Raw genomic sequence first — 7,221 nt, forward strand, 5'->3', positions numbered from 1 at the left:
CGTGGGTCTTCTGACGTCCGTGGTGCCAAGGAACTGGTAGCTGGTAGGTACCTGTGTCCTGCTCTGCGATCCCCAGCGTAAAAAGGACGTGGAGCTGTTGGAGCGAGGCCAGAGGAGGCCATGAAGATGCTGCGAGGGCTGGAGCAGCTCTGCTCTGGAGCCAGGCTGAGAGAGCTGGGCTGGGGCAGCCTGGAGAAGAGAAGGCTCCTGAAGGGGAGACCTTAGAGCAGCTCCAGTGCCTGAAGGGGCTCCAGGAAACCTGGAGAGGGGCTTTGGACAAGGGCCTGTAGGGACAGGACAAGGGGAATGGCTTTAACCTGCCAGAGGGGAGATTGAGATGAGCTCTTAGGTGGAAGTTGTTCCCTGTGAGGGTGCTGAGGCGCTGGCACAGGGTGCCCAGAGAAGCTGTGGCTGCCCCATCCCTGGCAGTGTTCAAGGCCAGGTTGGACACAGGGGCTTGGAGCAACCTGCTCTAGGGGAAGGTGTCCCTGCCCGTGGCAGGGGGTTGGACCTGATGAGCTTTAAGGTCCCTTCCAGCCCAAACCAGTCTGGGATTCTGTGATTCTATCATTCTCCTATTTCCCTATAGAAATCATGCTTGTTTGTAAGTTTCTGGTATTCCTACTGGATACAAATCCTGTCTAATTGAAAATAAATGCATATTTTCCCCAGTTCTAATACGATTTGTCTGGGGGTTGTTATGGGATGAAAAGAAAAGGTATGAAAAAAAATTACACGAGCTGAAAATTGGCCAAAGGGCAGGAAACAGGTGAACAGGAAGGTCCAGAAAATTCCACATATTTTGCTGTGAAAAGAAGTTCTTAGCAGAGGCAGGGACAAGGTGGGCAGAGGGTGTCGTTTGGTGGTGAGAGCTGTCATTTGCAGACATGGTGTGGAGCAAAGCCACACGACAGCAGTGGCTGTTCCCAAGTACAGAGAACTTTCAGGCAAATACTTGCTCTTGGCCCCAGGCAGCAGCTACACTTCACCTCTTCCTTCGCAGCGATGGTTCTGTCCGTAACCACAGCAGAGAGATGCTGACATCTGGAAGTGAATCCTGAGATACAGTCCGAGGAGCATCAGGCTGGGAGGATTCTGGTTGTCTCTTCCTCCAGTGAGGTGCCTGGTTTGAGATCACTGTTTGTACCTTTTGTGGGGCTGAGGGGAACGCTCACGCCATCTGCAGGAGGCATCTGACCAGTTTCCCTTGGTCCCTGCTGTGCTGGTGTTGGCTGGGATTGAGTTAATTTCCTCTATAGTAGCTGGTATGGGGCAATGTTTTGGATTTGAGCTGGAAACAGTGTTGATAACACAGGGATGTTTTCGTTACTGCTGAGCAGTGCTTGCACAGAGTCAAGTCCTTTTCTGCTCCTCACCTCACCCCAGCAGTGAGGAGTCTGGAGGACACACAGCCAGGACAGATGATCCCAATTGACTCCAGGGATATTCCATACCATACGCCATCACACTCAGCATATAAACCATGAAAAAGAAGGAAGGGGAGGACATTCGGAGTAATGGTGTTTGTCTTCCCAAGTAACCATTACACATGATGCAGCCCTGCCCTCCTGGAAATGGCTGGACACCTGCCTGTGATGGGAAGTGGTGAATGAGTTCCTTGTTTTGCTTTGCCTTCATGCATGGCTTATTCTTTACCTATTAAACTGTCTTTATCTCAACCCATGAGTTCTCTCACTTTTAGTGTTCCAGTTCTCTCCCACATCCCACCAAGAGGGCGAGCGGCTGCGCAGGGCTGAGTTGATGGTGGGGTTAAACCACGACACCTACACAGGTACATGGAGAGGAGGAGCAGCCTGCAGAGACCGGGAGCAGGCATCGGATTTAGGCACTGACCAGCCCTGCGGAGGAGCACACGCTTCTATTGTAGGATTAAGTAGCTAAATTGGGAACCCAAGGTTAGATACTCTGAGGCAGGGATGAATACCAACTTCTTCCCAAGCCTGTTAAAGCCTCACATGTATTTTCACATCTTAAGAACCTCCTAAATGAAAGGCACATACAAAAAATCAGATGTTAAAGCCAGGGAAATATGAATCATTTTAAAACCTCTGAGGAAGTGAGGACAATGGGGGATGAAAAATGAGTGTGGGGAGGATAAGAAATAAAGAGGAACAGCGATGGGTTTAGTGACAAAAGGGCTTTGATCGCTCACCTGGGTCTGAAGCTGAAGGGAAAAGCAGCAGCACCCATTGCATGGAGCCGTGCTGCCACACAGCGACAAGAAAAGGCTCTGAGCAGTGATTGCAGCCAATTGCAGCAGTAACGACAGTGGGAGCTTTGTGTTTAATGTCAAAGAAAGTGTTCAAAACCCGTGTGGATGAAGCCCTTAGGGACATGGTTGGTCTTGGCAGTGCTGGGGGAATGATTGGACTTGATCTTAAAGGTCTTTTCCAACCTGGTTGATTCTATGATTCTATAGGACACTGGCTTGTTTGCTGAAGGAACATTAAATGCAATGACAGGAGGCAGCAGCGGTGCCAGGTAAGGACCTAACCTGAGCCTGACTGGAGGGGCAGGAGTTGAGCCTGGTCCACAGGTTATTACAAAACATCAGTAGCAGTCGTGGAGTTAAAACTGGATTCAGGTCCGTCCTTTTAGCAGAAAAATCAACGATTTAAAAACCCACCAACTTTACCTTAGAGTACAGGCACTTTTCTGTTAATCTGCTACACATTAATCCTATAACTGATTTTCAGTTACTACTTCTAGTAATGAAAGCCTCTTTAAAGAGAAGGCTGATATATGGCATCTCTTTCGGTGACTAGACTAGTATCTTTTCAAAGAAAACAAGGCTAAGACCCAAAGAAGGTTGGATAGCAAAGTCTCATGAATTCCAGGTGTGGACAGAGTAAAGAGCCCACAGAAAATCCCACCCCAGGTGAGTAATGTCCTGAAGTTTCTGTGCTATTAATACCAATACAGAAAACTTAAATCATCTGAGGATACAGTAGAAAATGTTTCATGCACAGCACCCATCATGTGGTGCTGGGAATCACTGTGGAGTCCTGGCTAAATGGGAACAAAAATGCAAAGTCATTTTCATCTGTTCTTCAGGCAGACCTGGAGGGTTCCACAGCAGAGAAACCCTAATGGACTCATGTAGCTCTCTGCTAGCAGAATTCCCAAAGCAGGGAAATCAATCCTTTTCCTTGGCCAGGGTGCAAGAACAGGGCCCTGCTCTCCCTGTTATCCTGCAACTAATACACACCTGACCAGAATTAAGCAGTCCTTGCGCTTTAAAGGTGCTGAACCCCTCTGGCTCCCATGGGATTTAAATGCCTTCAGCAGGGTTGAAAATCAGGTCACAAGATCCTCTGGGAGTGCCAACATTTTAGGAGAAATAATTTGCGTGAAACTCAGCTGAGGATGTGCCTGCCTCACATTCCATAAACAGTCTCAATTTTATATCACAGCATCCCAATTAATAGGTGGAAGTGTCTTTATGTGTATATATTTACTCATCTACATACTATAGAATCACAGAATCAATAGAATGGTTTGGGTTGGGAGGGACCTTAAAGCTCATCCAGTTCCAACCCCCTGCCACGGGCAGGGACACCTTCCGCTAGAGCAGGTTGCTCCAAGCCCCTGTGTCCAACCTGGCCTTGAACACTGCCAGGGATGGGGCAGCCACAGCTTCTCTGGGCACCCTGTGCCAGCGCCTCAGCACCCTCACAGGGAAGAACTTCCTCCTAGTATCTAATCTGAATCTCTCCTCTGTCAGGTTAAAGCCATTCCCCCTTGTCTTGTCCCTACGGGCCCTTGTCCAAAGCCCCTCTCCAGGTTTCTTGTAGCCTCTTTAAGCACTGGAGCTGCTCTAAGGTCTCTCCAGAGCCTTCTCTTCTCCAGGCTGAACAGCCCAGCTCTCTCAGCCTGTCTCCATAGGAGGGATGCTCCAGCCCCTCTGTGCATGTGTGTCTAATATATGTGTCTGTGTTTCACATCACCACCACATCTCAACAAGGTCTGATTTGCCCTGGGATGAGCTGCTCTTTGTTCTGGCCACTGGCGTGAAGCAGGTGCTCCTGCAAGGTGCATGTCCCACCTGGGTGCACTGTAAGCCAAGGAAATAATGACTCAAATAAATACTTGTGCCTCATAAAGGAGGGGATCCTGCATACTTGCTTTGTTGTCCATGCATGGCACCTACCAACATTAGAATGGAGACCCCAGTGTGCTTTATAGCACACTTGATACTCAAAACATCTCTTCCAACCACAACACGATGCCCTGAAAGTTTCCGTAATGATCTAAGTATGAAGCTGTGTTATGTCTCTTATCATCTCCTTTTTTATTTCCTATGCAGGATCAATACAGCTAAAGGTCAGAAAAGCCCTGTCTGGTACTTGCAGTCCTGGCTCCGAGCGTCTCCAGTTGGAAGTGTGAGCTCAGCTGTAACCACAGTGCTGCAGCAAATGCTATAAAAAGGAAAACTCCTGAAACTGGGAGGTTTTCAGGGTGCTCTTAGAGAAGGCAGCAGAGGGTCTGTTTAATGCATTGGGAAAGCTGCAGCCAAAACCAAATCTGTAACAGGGGTGAATGTGAAAGGAAACGTGAGGTTGTCAATCAAAATGAGGAAGAACAGGATTTCCAGGGAGATGGAAACACTCTATCAAAAATAAGCTTTTTGGAGAAAACATGAAAAACATTCTTCCTTAGAGATGGACAGAAAAGGGACAAGAAGATGGAGGAAGAGAAAGAATTGGTAGAAATAAGCTAAGATTGCACTCACAAGGCCAGCTTAAAAGAGCCATAGTTGCAGGGGATTGAGAGCTCCTTGAGAGCTAACACACATGCTGTGTTCTCGGTGTGCTGGCCTTTGCCTCACCAAGCAGGGACTTGGAAAACTGCTGTGATCCATTTAAGATGATCTCATTTTCTTCTAAACGGGCTTTTTTTTCTTTTGCTACAGATTCCTGCCACATCTTAAAGGTGAATTTTGGAAGAGCTTTTCAGTGAATGACCATGAAATACAACCAACCATGAGAAAATGAATATGGGCAAGTGGGGCAAGCCCAGTGCAGGCACTGACAGGCAATCAGGCCTGTCAGTGTCCTTCAACACTTTAAAATGTACATAAACCCACTCTTGCTATTACTCTTGCTATTATTGGGCTATTACGAAGCCCCATGATCTGATGGGTCACTGTTTTAGGCAATACAAAATCAGTAAGCAGAAAGCGTATCCAGAGTAAGTTGGTACTATCTGCATAAGTAAATGTATTATTAAACACAAAACTGAAGTTGTTCGTGTATGAGGCTGGTGCTCAGAACCGAAAAGCCACAATTGCCACTACAGTCAGAAGAAGCTGCAGGGGTTCAACAGACGCTGATGAAAACTGGAGGCACATTTGGGAACCTCCAGGTATTTTGCAAGAGCTCACAGGAATGGGGAGATCAGGAAGCAGGAGCACAGATTTACATGGCAGAGGGGTTGGAACTAGATGATCTTAAGGTCCTTTCCAACCCTAACTATTCTATGATTCTATGATACCTGGACACATACATACCTATTTTATTTTAGGGTACTTACTGCTCTGCCAGAAAATTTGGTACTAACAACAAGGACTTGCATGTGCATAAAACACTTCAATTACCAATACTTTCCCCCCACATTTAGGAGAGGATACACAATGAGTAGGTGTGATAAGGAAGAGGAGGGAATTGTAACTGGGGCAGCCTGTATCTCCTGGAACAACACTGCTTGGTCTTTGGACCCGTTGGCAGATGAGGTTGTTCACTAACTGCACAGCTGCTGCTTTCCCAAGAGACTGCGTGAGCCAGGTGTGAAGAAAGAGAGGTCATTGCTCCTGCAAGTAAACAGAGAACAGAAGGAAAAAGAAACATGAGAGGTTACATTGCAAAGTGACATTTTCTGGGAGAACTATTTTGAGTAACTGGGGTCTGCAGAGAGCTGTGCATCTCTCAAAATAAAAACACTTACTATGCACCGTACCAGCAGCTGGCAAAGGCAAGCTGTGGGGTTCAGCAGAAACACAAATGGAGAGGGACCCACTACCGCAGATCCATCCCTCTGGTAACTTCAGCAGAGACATCATATAATCTCTTTTAGAAGCCTCCTGGGCTCCCTTTTAAAACAAACAAACATACATACATTTTATCCACGAGGCTCCTATGGCAGGGCTGTTCCACACTCGCACTCTCGTGCAGCATCTTTGCTCCTTCATTTCTGGCTCAGATGTGTTACTGTTCAGTGTATACCCATTTGCTATAGTGCCCACATTTCTCCATCTTACACAGCCTTTTGCCTTCTCAGATTGCAAAATGCCTGTCCTCACACGGCTCCCCAGTCCTTGGATCAGCTTTGTGGCCCTTCTCTGGACCCTCTCCAGCCTGTCCATAGCGTTTTTGTAGAGCAAGGACCAAAATTGAACACATTATTCCAGGCGTGGCCTGACAAGCGCTGGGCAGAGTGGGACAATGATATCTTTATCTCTGCTGGTTATGCCCTTGTTGATGCAGCCCAGCATCCTGTTGGCTTGCTTTGCTGCAGCAGCACGGTTCACTCATACTGAGCCCATCAGGATCTCCAGGTCCCTGTCCCCAGCCAGGCAGATCCCAGCCTGCGCTGCACCCCTGGATTGTGTTTTCCCAGATGAAAGACCTTACACTTGTCCTTGTTGAACTCCACAAGGTTCTTGTTACCCCACTCCTCCAGCCTATCCAGGTCACCCTGCGGGGTGGCTCTCCCTTCCAAAGCATCCACTTGCCCACTCAGTGCAGCATCACCTCATCGGGGTACACTTGACCCCATCATCCAGATCACTTATGAAGGCATTAGACAGCGTTGGGCTCAATATTGATCCCTGGGACCCCACCGGTGACAGGTCCCAGTTTGAAAAGGAGCCTCTTTTGATGACACATCCCAGCTTAAGTGTCACTGAAGAGCATTCTCAGCGCAGTCAGGGAATGAATTTGGTCACAGATACAAATGCTCGATAGAATCCGAACAAATTATACCAAAAGTCCACATTTTCTGGTATCCCTCCAACACCCCTAAAGATAAATGAATTCCACCTTCCCACCCCGGTCTCCCCGGGCAGGTCTCACGGTGGGGAAATGGCGCCTCAGGACCAATGGAGGCTCCGTATCGCTGTACCCCGTCCCCTGCCTGCACTCCCCGCCGCGGGAGCCGTGTCCCCGGGGCAGCTCCGCCCCGCGGCCCGGCCCAGCCGGGCCC

The sequence above is a fragment of the Strigops habroptila genome, chromosome 3, assembly GCF_004027225.2.
Source record: "Strigops habroptila isolate Jane chromosome 3, bStrHab1.2.pri, whole genome shotgun sequence".
Taxonomy (NCBI): domain Eukaryota; kingdom Metazoa; phylum Chordata; class Aves; order Psittaciformes; family Psittacidae; genus Strigops; species Strigops habroptila.